Below are 13,370 nucleotides of genomic sequence, written 5' to 3'. Positions count from 1 at the left end.
AGAGATAAATTTTCATGCATGATGTGAAAATTTTTTTGTGGGATGAGCCTTACTTATACCGAATTTGTGTTGATGGGCTTATTCACCGTTGTGTGCCGGAAGTTGAGATGCTAAGTGTTTTATAAGGCATACCACTCCTCGCTTGTGGGTGGGAATCATAGTGGTATCCGGACTGCCCACAAGATTTTGCAGTACGGATACTATTGGCCAACCATTCACCAAGATGATCATGAGTTTGCCAAGGTCATGTAATAGGTGCAAAAGAGATGGAGGAATTTTGAAGAGGCAAGAGCTCCCTTTAAATCCCATTCTAGTGATTGAGTTGTTTGATGTATGGCGCATAGATTTTATAGGCCTATTTATGAGTTCTCATGGGATGAAATATATACTTGTGGTGGTGGACTACGTGTCAAAATGGGAAAAGTCATAGCACTTTCAAACAATGAAGGGAAGGCTTTCACCGCATTCTTGAAAATGAATACCTTCTCCAGATTTGGCACACCTAGGGCCATCATTAGTGATGGGGGATCTCACTTTTGTAATAAGTTGTTCAAAGGGCTATTGGAGAAATATGTGGTTCTCCATAATGTGGCCACTCCATACCATCCGCAGACTAGTGCGCAAGTTGAGGTGTCCAATCGAGAGATCAAGCAATTCCTGTTGAACGGATTGGTCAAGGAGGCTTGATGATGCTCTTTGATCCTACCAGACTGCATACAAGACTGTAACAACCCTAAAATGACTATGCTAAGTAATGCTTAATGTATCTATAATGCCTACGATTAGACCGAGTTCAAACGGATTGATGCACGTTGAACCAGACCTCTGAACCCTTTCAACAATCAATCCAACTAATTTTGTGAGTTAGTTGAGCTAAGAAAAGTTGGGTCAAGCCATGTAGGGCACCCGAATATGAAGATTTACCCGGATGAGTCTTAACCGGACTTAAAAAGGGGTAATCTTACGTTTGGAGGGTTTAGGGGTAAAATGGTCTTTTCCAGGCTAAGGGTACTATTATAATTACCCTAAATATTTAATTAATTAATTAATTAATATAGTGGAGGGGCAATTTGGGTAGAAAGGGTAGAAATTGGCCCTTTTAGTGAAATCTTTCTCCACCCTGGTTCGAACCTAGGTGGAAGCAATGATTTAATTTGATTTATTTTATTTGGTGAATTAATTTAATTAATCAATATTTAATTACTAGTTTAATTAAAGTAAAAATCAGATTTTAAATAATAATAATAATAATAATAATAATAATAATAATAATAATAATTACAATAATAATAATAATAATAAATAATGAGGAGTCCTCGTTTGACTAAGTCTCCACCTAACTCTCCCAATCCTAATCCACTCGTTCTCACGTTTTTCTCTACTCCTCTCTCACTTTCACGCTTATGTATTCTGCAAAACAAAAGAACTAAACAAAAATACTAAAGTTCATCAAGAACTTGAACGCTAAAAACTCAAAAGAAAAGTTAGTCTAAAAATGTAAAGCAAAACAAAGTTCTTGATGGGATTATGCTTGAAGTTTCGGTGGTGAGGCTTGGTTTCGCGGGAAATCGGCAGCATTGAAAAAAGTGTTGAACAATATTAAGGTATGGGTTTTATTCTCTCTTGGACCCTTTCCCAAGAGACCCCTAAGTTCAATTTAAATTTCAATCGAGAAACTAAGGTTGTCCCTGTTGCATGCCCCTGTCATTCGATCCTTTGAAAGATTCAAAGCATGTGTTGGTATGCCTTCTGGTAGATAATTTTAGGTATGGTTGTGATTATGTATTGAATATGTATTTTGAAATTATGTAAGGAATGAAATAAGTATTCCGGAAAAGTGTTTTACATTAATTGTTTGAGCATGGGTGTGCTATAAATTAACTATGTTGCTGCCTGAAATTTGTGTGTTATAAATATTGTGTTTTCGTATATGTAAATGTTAAAAGTGTGATGTTCATATAAGTGTAATGTTGCTGGATTTAATGGTAATTCTTTGCTGAATATAATCATAAAAAATTTACACTTAAAGATGCACCAAATGATCCACGAAATACCATAAGAATTAACGTATGAATGATGATAAAAAGAAGCTGAAAATACTGAACAAATTTCTAGCATTTGGTAGGTTGGGTTCGGCCAAACAGAGTGGTACAAAATGCAATGAAAAATGAATGTAAAATAAGTGAGATCACTAAGGATCGAACCCAAGACATCATTACATGAAAGCTACAAAAAAATCAACAAAAGATTGAGAGGAAAATGGATTAGAAGAGACCCACTTCCAGCTTGCTGGAAATTTGGAGTCTCAGCCAAGGATGAGAAAAATTAGCTATGTTTTTTTAAAAAAAATAAATTTGAGGTCATTGGGGATTGAACCCATGAACTCAACAAATGAAAATTACATACAAATTTCATGAGAAAAATGAAAGGAAAAATAGATGTGGTGAGTGGGGATTAAACCCACAACCTCTTGAATGGATGAGATAGTTAGGAGAAAAATAAAGGAGAAAATTAAATGTGGAGAGTGGGGATTGAACCCACAACCTATTTAATGAATGAGAGAGTTAGGAGAAAAATAAAGGAGAAAATAAAATGTGGAGAGTGGGGATTGAACCAACAACCTCTAGAAAGGATGAGAGAGTTAGGAGAAAACATAAAGGAGAAAATAAATGTGGAGAGTAGGGATTGAACCCACAACCTCTTGGATAGGTGAGAAAGTTAAGAGATAAATTACAAGAAAAATAATGAGCTTGTGGAGGATTGAACCCACAACCTCCTTGCCTTAAAACGAAAAAAGAGAGGAGAACAAGAAAGAAATATTATGGGGTTGATGGGAATTGAACTAGGGTCTCCCAAAGCAGAAAAATGCAATTATCAAGTTTAAAATAAGATTAAGTGTTGTTCAAGGAATTCGAAATCGGGTTCCCTTGCTCAATTCCGTATTGACACATAAGTCATACGTAAACAAAAATCAATATCCTCGCATATCTACCAGATGCATAAGTCTTGTACCACATAATCTTGGGTAAACATGAATCACTTAGACAAACTATGAATGTTGTACTCATAAGTCTAGCATATGTTTAAATGGAAGTGATCCTAAGATGCATATGATAAAATGATGTAACCCTAGAAGGGTTAAGTAAGAGCGTGTAACATACTAAATGGCCAAGTGCATTGGCATATGATGAAATGAACATTAATGTGAAGGGGTGAGTAATTATGAAAAGCAAATGTGTTAAAGTTAATGAATGAGGTAACAATATGATAAGAGGATAATGTTAAATATGAGAGCAATCTCAAATGAGCCTAAGTAATTGTTACCAAAATGTACTCACCTATGAGAGTGTAAAGTTAATGAAGAGACTAGTCTCTATGAACACTCTAATGAAAGTATTGAAGTTAATGCATACTTAATAGTAATGATGAGATGAGAAATCATCTAATGAAATATGATGTCCTCATGCTAGAATCCAACTTCCATGATGTATGAGTTGAATGTAATAGAACTTTATACTGAGCACCGATAGGCTATCTATGAGCGGTGATGCCTTCCTATGGGAAGGGCGGAGTTTCACGTAACTCTCATGTGATGAGACTGTCCGGCATGCCGGGTAAGGGTCTCTTTATATTTCCTAGTCTTTGAACCTATACTACCAATATAGGGATCTAGAAGGGTTCAATTCCGTATATACGCTAGCATGTTTTGGTTCACTTTGGCCGGTGATTCCACCTCTTTTCGGTGTGGGGATTACACACTGGATTTCATGATACTCACATGATCTATGTCGGGTAAGGTTAATGTTCCCAAAGAAAGAATAAGGCCAGCCTCAACGAATGCACATAATGAAATGAACGATACCACAGGTGTTAGGATAGGATGATCAAAAGGTGAGCTAGACTTAAGTAATAATAGTAGGTTATTCTTGGTCATTGCACAGCGAACCCGATGAGAGTCTTAAACTACATCCTAGGTATGACTGGAGGCTGCACTAGTATATGAAAGAATGAAAATGAAGTACGTATGAATGAATGAAGCAGACTCTGTGTTTGATAAAGAAGGCTCCCTAGTTGAGGTCTCATTTGTTGAGCCCTCATTTTGGGAAGTCAAAAAGTCAAGTCCATGATTCCAAGGTATCATGCCATATGAAAGAATGATATGAACTATGTTATATGATATGGGTAATATGTTATGTGCTGTTTGCAAAATGATAAGTATGATGATGCATGTTACTCACATGGTATGACTTTCATAATCTGAAATTGGCTAGTCCACTGACTTGACTTTCCATAATTCATATCGATAGGAAATAACTCTTCTTAATCATGCATGTCCTTTGTGTGTACTTGCATATTTGATATACCGTGGTTGCATGGTATTTTTAATGGGTTTTCCATAAGTTTAGTGTGTGTCCAAAAGCCTTTTTGTATTAATTTTTAGGTAAGTTTCCCTTTATTTGCAGGAAATCTGTCTAAGGATGAACGCGGAAGTTTTTGAGCAAGAAATTCAGAAAAGTTACCACCTACGGAGCTTGTGACGGTCCGTCGTGCCTGTGACGGTCCGTACGTGGCATCGTAGTGAAGCTGCTAAAGGAAGATGGGTCAGTCTTACCAAGTGGGGTTACGAAGTGCATGACGGACAGTCATAGCCACGACGGTCCGTCCTACTGGTTCGTCGTGATGATCAGAGAAGTAGTCCCTGTACCAAAATTCCAAGAGTTTAAGTGTTATGGAACGGAGACCCTCTACGGACCGTCGTCCTTGGAACGGTCTGCCATACCTGCCATCGAGGTAATGAAGAAAGCAGCAGAAGGATTTTCAAAGTATGGTACGACGGAGTCCATGACGGCCCGTCATGACCACGACGGACTGTCACGAGGTCCGTCGACCCAGCCGCGTTTTGACAGATTTTCAGCAATTAGAGTCCTTCTTTTATTAGGTTTTTGTTTTTTATAAATAGTTGTAAAAACCTCGTTTTTGGGGTTAGACTCTTTGTTGATTAGATACTTTTATGTTAGATTCCTTGTTAGTAGATTATTTTGGATATTAGACTTTGAATTGTTACACTTTTTTCTGGAGTTGATTGTTGGTGATTTTGTCGATTAATCAAGTAAATTTTTGGATTTTATTCTTTCTCATTGAAGTAAGTGCATGAATTCTTATATTATATATATGAATATTGTTATTATGACTATGGGTAACTAAACTCCATAAATAGGGTTGTGGGAACCATAGGCGAATAATGAGGTAAAACCTAACTAAAATAACAATCCTAGAATAGTGTCTTGTATGTATTGATAATTCTTTCGCTTAGAAGTCTTTTTAACGTAAGGCCAACTATAGAACTCGCCTTAATGCTACTTTTCGGACCAAGGAGGTAGATAATAGGAAAAGAGTTATCAACATAGATTTAGTGTATACTATCTAATAGGCTAGTATTGATTGGTACGAGGTAATAACTTAATCAAATATCGAATACAATGCTTAATATGAGGTAAAGGTAAGGGTTAGTATAGCAACACACGTAGCCGGACCAAGGTGCGGAGTGAAATTCTCTAGATGCCGGACCAAGGATTTAGAAATACATAACTTATCCCTTTGCACGCAAGATACTAGGAAAGAATTGTTATAGTTAGAATTATCAAGTTAAGAACCTGTGGGGAACACGTAAACTCTAGTTACTTTTATTAATTGATTAAACTCTAACATTTGAATCTGTTAGTTGTCTACTTTAATTTAGTTAGTTATTTTTATTCATTTAGAAATAAAAAAACCCCTTTTATTGTCTTTGTTTTCTAAGGAAATAATTGGCTAAATAATAGTAATAATAGGTTGAAGTTAACTTTGAACTATATTCCTCGTGGGAACGATCCCAACCTCATTAGTTGGGTTCTTTACTTGATACGACCGCTTTACTTCTTATTTGAGAAGTAAGTTTGAGCGTATCAAATTTTGGCGCCGCTGCCGGGGAAAGTATCTTTTAGATTAACTGACACTTATTGCTAAAGTTTAGTCAATAATTTCTTAATTTTACTTTGTTTATTGTTTTTGATTCACGAAGAACTATCTTCCTTGTATGTCAAATACACAGAGAGGAAGAGAACCATTGTTTCCCTACGATCACGAATCAGAGCGTACACTACGCAACATGAATCGAAACTTGGGTATTAATGATGATGATCCAAACCAGAACATCCCAGCTCCAGTTTATGTTCATGGTCAGTTATTACCCGTTGCTCCGGGTGAAAATCAACAGAGGAGACAAAATTCCGCTCCACGTCCTCAAGAATACTACAGAGGCTATGACAATATAGCAGACTCTGATGGGCCACTTGTATTGCCCTCTCTACCACCAGGCCACACCTTTGTGGTAACTAGTAGCCTAATGCAAATGCTCACTGTCAGAGGTTTGTTTTCAGGGATACCTTCTGAGGATCCACATGCCCATATAGCTAAAGTAAGGGCAGTGTGTAAAAGTTGTGTAGGGAGGCCTTATTTGGATTTGGATGTAATAGGGCTAAGAGTCTTTCCTCTCTCACTTACTGGAGAGGCTGCTATTTGGTTCACTGATCTCCCTTATAACTCAATTTTCACTTGGAACCAACTAAGGAACATTTTCTTAGCACGCTACTATCCGGTCTCCAAGAAACTAAACCACAAAGACAGAGTGAACAACTTTGTGACACTACCAGGAGAGTCAGTTAGTAGTTCTTGGGATAGATTCACCTCATTTTTTAGAAGCGTCCCCAATCACCGCATAGATGATGAGTCACTGAAGGAATACTTCTATCGGGGACAGATGATAATAATAAAGCGGTGTTGGATACTATAGCGGGAGGTTCTTATGGGGAGTGTCCTTATACTGAGATTGCTGAAAAGTTAGAGAAAATCTCCCGAATACTGGGAGAAATACCTTCGCAGTGCAATCCACTCACAACCCAGCCACATATGAGATTCGTGAAGAGATGGCTCAGATGAGAACTGAGCTTGGGTTGGTATTAAAACATATCACTGGGGGTGCAGAAAAGATAAATCAGTCAACTACTTATCTAAACCACCACCACCAAATGATGAATGCTATTATGAGGAGGATTCCTATGCAGTAAATGAGCAGACGGGGGGTTTCCGACCGAGTGCCCAAGGCTCTAATCAGGAGAATTGGCGCCAAGGTCAAGGGAACCAAGGTCGAATCTATTGTAACTATAACCGTGAGGGTCATTATGTTCGAGAAGGAAATTACAACCGCGACAACAACTTCAACAGGGATAACTATGGTAATAGAAATGATAGGAATGGGACCTATGTTCCTACTCAAAATCGTGAAGTTACTCCTAGGGATGGTGGAGGTAGTATAGCGCGAGTTGAGGACATGTTGCTTAAAATGATGAGGAGGTTCGATGCTAATAATGAGCACATTAAAGTGATTTTAGCGGGTATTGGGCAGAAAGTCGATCACATGCAATATCGATTAAGAAGATTGAGTTGAAAATGGCCCAATTATCTGCGACTATGAACACATGGCAACACTGTCCAAAATCTGAAAAATGACAGACACTGTATGGCAATCACTACTCGGGGTGTAAGCAGACCATTGACCCACCTCTACCGTCAAAGGAGAAAAAGGTGATAAAAGATAATGATAAGGTGATAGAGGGTAGTGGTGAAGTAGAAGATAACACTTGGAAAGATGTTGAAGTGCCTGCAAAGGTAATTTCCATGCCTAGACCACCAATCCCCTTTCCTCAAGGATTAGTGAAAAAGACCGAGGATGGTAAATATCGGCGTTTTATAACAATGTTGAACCAGCTTTCTATCAATCTTCCTTTGGTAGAAGCTCTAGAACAAATGCCCAGTTATGCCAAGTTTATGAAAGATCTGGTTACAAAGAAAAGATCAATCACTTTCGAGGATGATGATAGAATGCAGCATTCTAGTGCTATTGCTACAAGATCTCTCGGACAAAAGAAAGAAGATCCGGGTGCATTCACTATTCCTTGTACAGTCGGGTCATTACATTTTGCGAAAGCATTATGTGATCTAGGGGCAAGCATAAATCTCATGCCCCTCTCGATTTACAAGAAGTTGGGTTTGGGTGACCCAAAGCCCACTGCGATGTGGCTACTGATGGCCGATCGAACAGTGAAAAGTCCTATAGGGATACTCCACGATGTGCTAGTAAAAGTGGGTCGTTCATATTTCCGGCAGATTTTGTTATTCTTGATTGTGAAGTCGATTTTGAAGTGCCTATTATTCTTGAGAGGCCATTCCTTGCTACGGGTAGAGCCTTAGTTGATATGGAAAAGGGGAAGATGAAATTTTGGTTGAACAATGAAGAAGCGACCTTTAACATTTGTAGGTCCATGAGGCAGAGTGGTGAGCTCCAATCGGTATCTGCTATATCCTACAAAGAAAAGATGAAGAAGGACCATGACCTAAAAAGTGAAAAACGAGAGTTGATGGTTGGGGATTCGGTGCTTTTAGACAATTCTAGGTTGCGTTGGTTTCCGGGCAAGGGCAAGTCCAAATGGACTGGCCCTTACTTGATTACCCAACTATTCCCTCATGGAGCAGTTGAGTTAGAAACCAAGTAGGGTGTGCCGTTTAAGGTAAATGGTCAACGAATAAAACTCTATTTTGGGCATGCTGAATCGGTGAATGAAGTGATCGAGGCATACCATCTTGATGAAGGCTGAGTAATCAAGTGTCCTCAGTCGTGCCGCGATGTTAAATCAGGCGCTGGTTGGGAGGCAACCCAATACTTATATTTTTTATTTTTAGTAATGGTAGCGTTTTCTACTAATGGGTTTTAAATTTGCAGGCACATCACCAGGAAATTCTGCAGAATATCACTCTGCTACAGTCACTGACGGACACATCGACGGACTGTCACGCACGCGATGGACCGTCGCATGAATCCGTCGTGCCAAGTACGTCTTTAAATTATTTTCAAAACTAGGGAACACGTGACAGAACTAATGACGGACCGTCGCACCTGCGACGGACCATCGTCGAGCTCTCGTTGCATCATTAATGAGCATACCCGACCCGACCTTGGCTGGGGTAAATTAAAAAATTGGCAACCTTTAAAAAACCCACCCTTTCATTTCACCCATTTCCTTCCCTCTTTCTCCCATTTCCCTCCCTTTTCAACTTCCAACTTCCTACCTCCCTTCTCTATCAACCGATCGCTTCCATAAATTCCCCAAATTCCGGATATCTCCTTTCTACTGGTCAGAGTCTGCTGCTGTGATTCTGTTCTTGATCACCAACTATCTTCCTCGCTTGTTTTTCTCTAATTCTCAGGTATGTGTCATTGATTTCTACCCATTTACATTGCATTTTTGTTTGTCATTTAGTATTAGCCTATTTATTATTGGTGGGTCTTCATGCTTTGATCCAATTTTGTCTAACCTAGGTTAAGAATCCTGAAATTGCATCGTTAAAACTCTAGAAATAGGTGCTTTAGCATTGCTAGTTTGCTAGGTATTTGGGTTAGACACATGTAGGGTATTACTAAAATTTCCATTTGAGTCATAGGGGATGATTGTGGCATCCCCAGTTCTGTCACTGAATGACCGAACGAGACCACGATGATGGATCGTCGTACCCACGACGGACCGTCATAAGGTCTGTTCCAACATCCCACTGTACGTTTTCTCCAAGGATCCACCAACAGATTCATGCGATGGACCGTCGTTCCCACGACGGTCCGTCCTGCATAACCGTCGTGACAGTTAGAGACCCTTGTCCTAAGGGTCTCCCACTTTTTCTAAGTGTCCTCTGACGGACATCTACGACGGACCGTCGTGGTAATGATAGTCCGTCCTGCACAACAGTCATGGTTGTCAGAGATCCTTGTCCTAAGGGTCTCCCACTTTTTCTAAGTGTCCTCTGACGGACATCTACGACAGACCGTCGTTACCACGACGGTCTGTCCTGCACAACCGTCATGGTTGTTAGAGACCCTTATCCTAAGGGTCACCCACTTTTTCTAAGTGTCCTCTGACGGACATCTACGACGTATCGATGTTACCACGACAGTCTGTCCTACACAACCGTCATGGTTATCAGAGACCCTTGTCTTAAGGGTCTCCCACTTTTTCTAAGTGTCCTCTAACGTACATATACGACGGACCGTCACACCCTCGACGCTCCGTCCTGCTCAACCATCGTGACAGTCAGAGACCCATCTCCCGAGGTTCTCTATAATTTTTCTAAGTGTCCTCGACGGACATCTACGACGGACCGTCACACCCTCGACGGTTCGTCCTGCACCGTCGTGACGGTCAGAGACCCCTCTCCTAAGGGTCTCCACGACGGACATCGACGATGGACCGTCATTGTCACGATGGTCCGTCCTGCTTATCCGTCATACTTGTCAGAGACTTTCCTTCAGGGGTCTCAACATCAACATAGTTGAAGTAAGACATGACGGACCCCATGACGGTCCGTCGTACTCACGACGAGCCGTCACCTGGTCCGTCGTGTTTCACTATTACTACTGAAATGTCATTACAACTTAGCTCTTATATTTATTTTGTGTCATCTTTGCTCGTCTTGTTTGCTCATTCTCGTAATAATATTGATTCTTTATAGGTACTATCTCTAATGGCACCAAAACATGATCGAGTTTACGCACGTGGGCGGTCAAAGTTTTTCGCCCCGTCTGCCCGCCTGGTCATTGGCGCTGATGATGAGCGTGACCCCGAGTACGTGCCCCCAGGCACTGCCACTCCATCACGAGCTGCACGTGCTACCAGATCTACGCCCAAAAATGTAGCGTCCTGCGTAGTCACTGCCTCCCAGTCTAATGAGGACCACACACTAACCGCAATACCTTCTGGGTCAGCTACTCATGAAGAAGAAGCGTCTGTCTCCTTAGGAGTTTCGTGGTCAGAGAAAGCCTCTGGGTCTGCTGAAGTCCCTGCACCCGCCACAGCTACACAGTCTGCCTTGTCGGATGAGGCTGACAGTTCTGAATCCACTCCCGGCTCACCGACTTGTGCTCTCACCCCGTTGCCGACCAGCCCAACCTGTGGTGTGTCGACGGGCAATATCAAGTTTATTCAGACGCAAAGTATCTGAATGATAAATGAGTCATGAAACAGACCCTTACACTGGAGAGGAGGGTCCTTACGAGAAGTCTCCCTACCATGCCAGAGATCCACAATCTCTTCACCAGACTGCGACTGGAGTGGACAGCGCGTTCTTTGGACCGTTATAGTGAAGAGTTGGTATGAGAGTTCTACGCCTCTTACGTGGCTACTATCAGATCACAGATTGATAGGCAGGCTGCCCCCGCCAAACAGGCCCCACTTGATCATGTCCGAGTACGTGGCATTAAGGTCGATATCTCCCTGCCTGCCATCCGCCGGTATCTATACGGCGAAGATGTTGATGCCAATCGGACCCCTCTCACCGCCGAGTTCGACTACCGGTGGCAAATTGTCAAAGATGGCCAATTCTTGCGTGAGCCATCGCTGAGAGAGACCACCAAGAGGTGGATGGCCCTGCACTTGTCTGTTGATGGAAAGGGTGCCGACTGGGTAACAGAGCCGAAGGGAGCCATCAAGAAGGCTAACTTGACCATCACGGCTAAGTTCTTATGGTTGATTGTCCGCCACTACCTTTCCCCACGGTCGCTGATAATATAGTCACATGGGATCGTGCAGTTCTGATGGCGGTGATGATAGCCGGGTTTGAGGTGGACTTTGCTTGGCTTCTACAGGCGGTCATGCATGGGAGGGCTTTTAAGGTCACAACTACATACCCTTTTCCGTGCATTATATTTTCCCTATGCAGGTCCGCAGGTGTGCCCATCTGGCACATTCATCAGCTCAAGAATCCGCTGGGCACTGTTTATATTGGTCTCATCAGGGATGAGGCCAATGAATTGGCTCCACACAGAGGGCCCCGTCCAGAGTTGCCTCCACTTGGTGAAAATCTGGTTGATATGGTGGCACATGCTCGCACGGCTACACAGGCTGCTTCTGAAACCACTACACTACCCCGGTCGAGTCTATCCCGGGTAGTAGCACTGCCCCGAGCTCCTCTCACTTAACCCCTTTCCCCGCTCTGGTCCCGCTTGCTAGGGTCCAGAAACAAGAGTCACAGATGGCTACACTTCTGCATCACATCCAGACTTGGATGCAGAGGTCTATTGCTGAGACAGAAGAACGCTTGGAGAGGAAAATGGTCCAGCACACAGAGCGGAAGATCACTGAGGTTCATCAGCGCTTGGACGCTTTTGAGTTGCGGGTGCTAGACCGGCCAGCCCCTCAGGTGGACGTGCCGACCCTTCAGGCTGCGGTCGAGAGTCTTCGAGCGGACATTGATATGATCCTAGAGGCTAGGGTGCCTGAGTCTGAGGCCCCTTCTGCAGAGCCTGCTGAGGACACAGTGATGGCGGCCTTATTCGCCACTTCTGAGATTCCACCACCTCCCCCTCGAGAGCATGCCAAGAGGCGTAAGGGTCGCGAAGATGATGAGGCTAGAGCATGGAAGAACGAGTGTCGTGAGATGGAGGCTGCGAGGAGAGCCTCGCTTGCTGATGAGGAGGCGCATCAGATCAGGGCTGTAGAGTCAGTTGTTGGGGCATCTAGCTCCAAAGATGTGGAGATAGCGGGAGGCACTGCTGATAGTGCTGTTGCTGATGAGGACACTACAGAGGGTGTCCAGACTACAGAGGTAGTGGGTTCCGGGGAACCGGACCCACCAGTTTGCTGATCGTCGGCGCTTTGCGCCCCAGGTTTGCTTCACCTACCACTCTTGTATTTCAATTTTTTTATGCATTGGGGACAATTGCATGTCTTTTTGTTGGGGGTGGGGTAAATGGAAATTGAGTGCTAGGGTGAAGTCTGAGTAGCCTAATTCACTATCCTCTTTTGGGGTTTTCTTGCCTGTGTTCTTTTATCCCAAAAGACTGATTATTTTTATTGTTGAACCGGCATGTCTATATCTTGTGTACATAGTTTAACTCTGAAGCATGATGGCTAAAATGATATCCTGATTAAATGAAAATGATGCATGACTAGGCATCGTAATTGATAAGTGTGTGGATCTAAGCATGACATAGCGATACACCACTGCATGACCCTAAGTTTAAAATTCGAAATAGGTGTCTGATAATATGGTAGAGTAATGAGATGTCAAGTGAGTGTGAGGAAGATTTGAATAGTCCACTATTTGTACTGAGCTAGAACTTGCCTGGTTAGTCCTGCTAAAAGTAAGTTGTAATAGACAATTAGGAAAGGATCATAGGACCTTGTTCAATATAGCCTATTTTTAGCCTAGATAAAAAAAATGAAATTAATCCTTCTTTGATCCAAATGATTTGAGCTTAAACTAGACCTTTCTTTTTCACCTGAACT

This window comes from Solanum pennellii, chromosome 8, assembly GCF_001406875.1.
Source record: "Solanum pennellii chromosome 8, SPENNV200".
In the NCBI taxonomy this organism is placed as follows: domain Eukaryota; kingdom Viridiplantae; phylum Streptophyta; class Magnoliopsida; order Solanales; family Solanaceae; genus Solanum; species Solanum pennellii.
The sequence above is the reverse complement of the archived record's forward strand: the minus strand, read 5'-3'. Positions refer to the sequence as shown.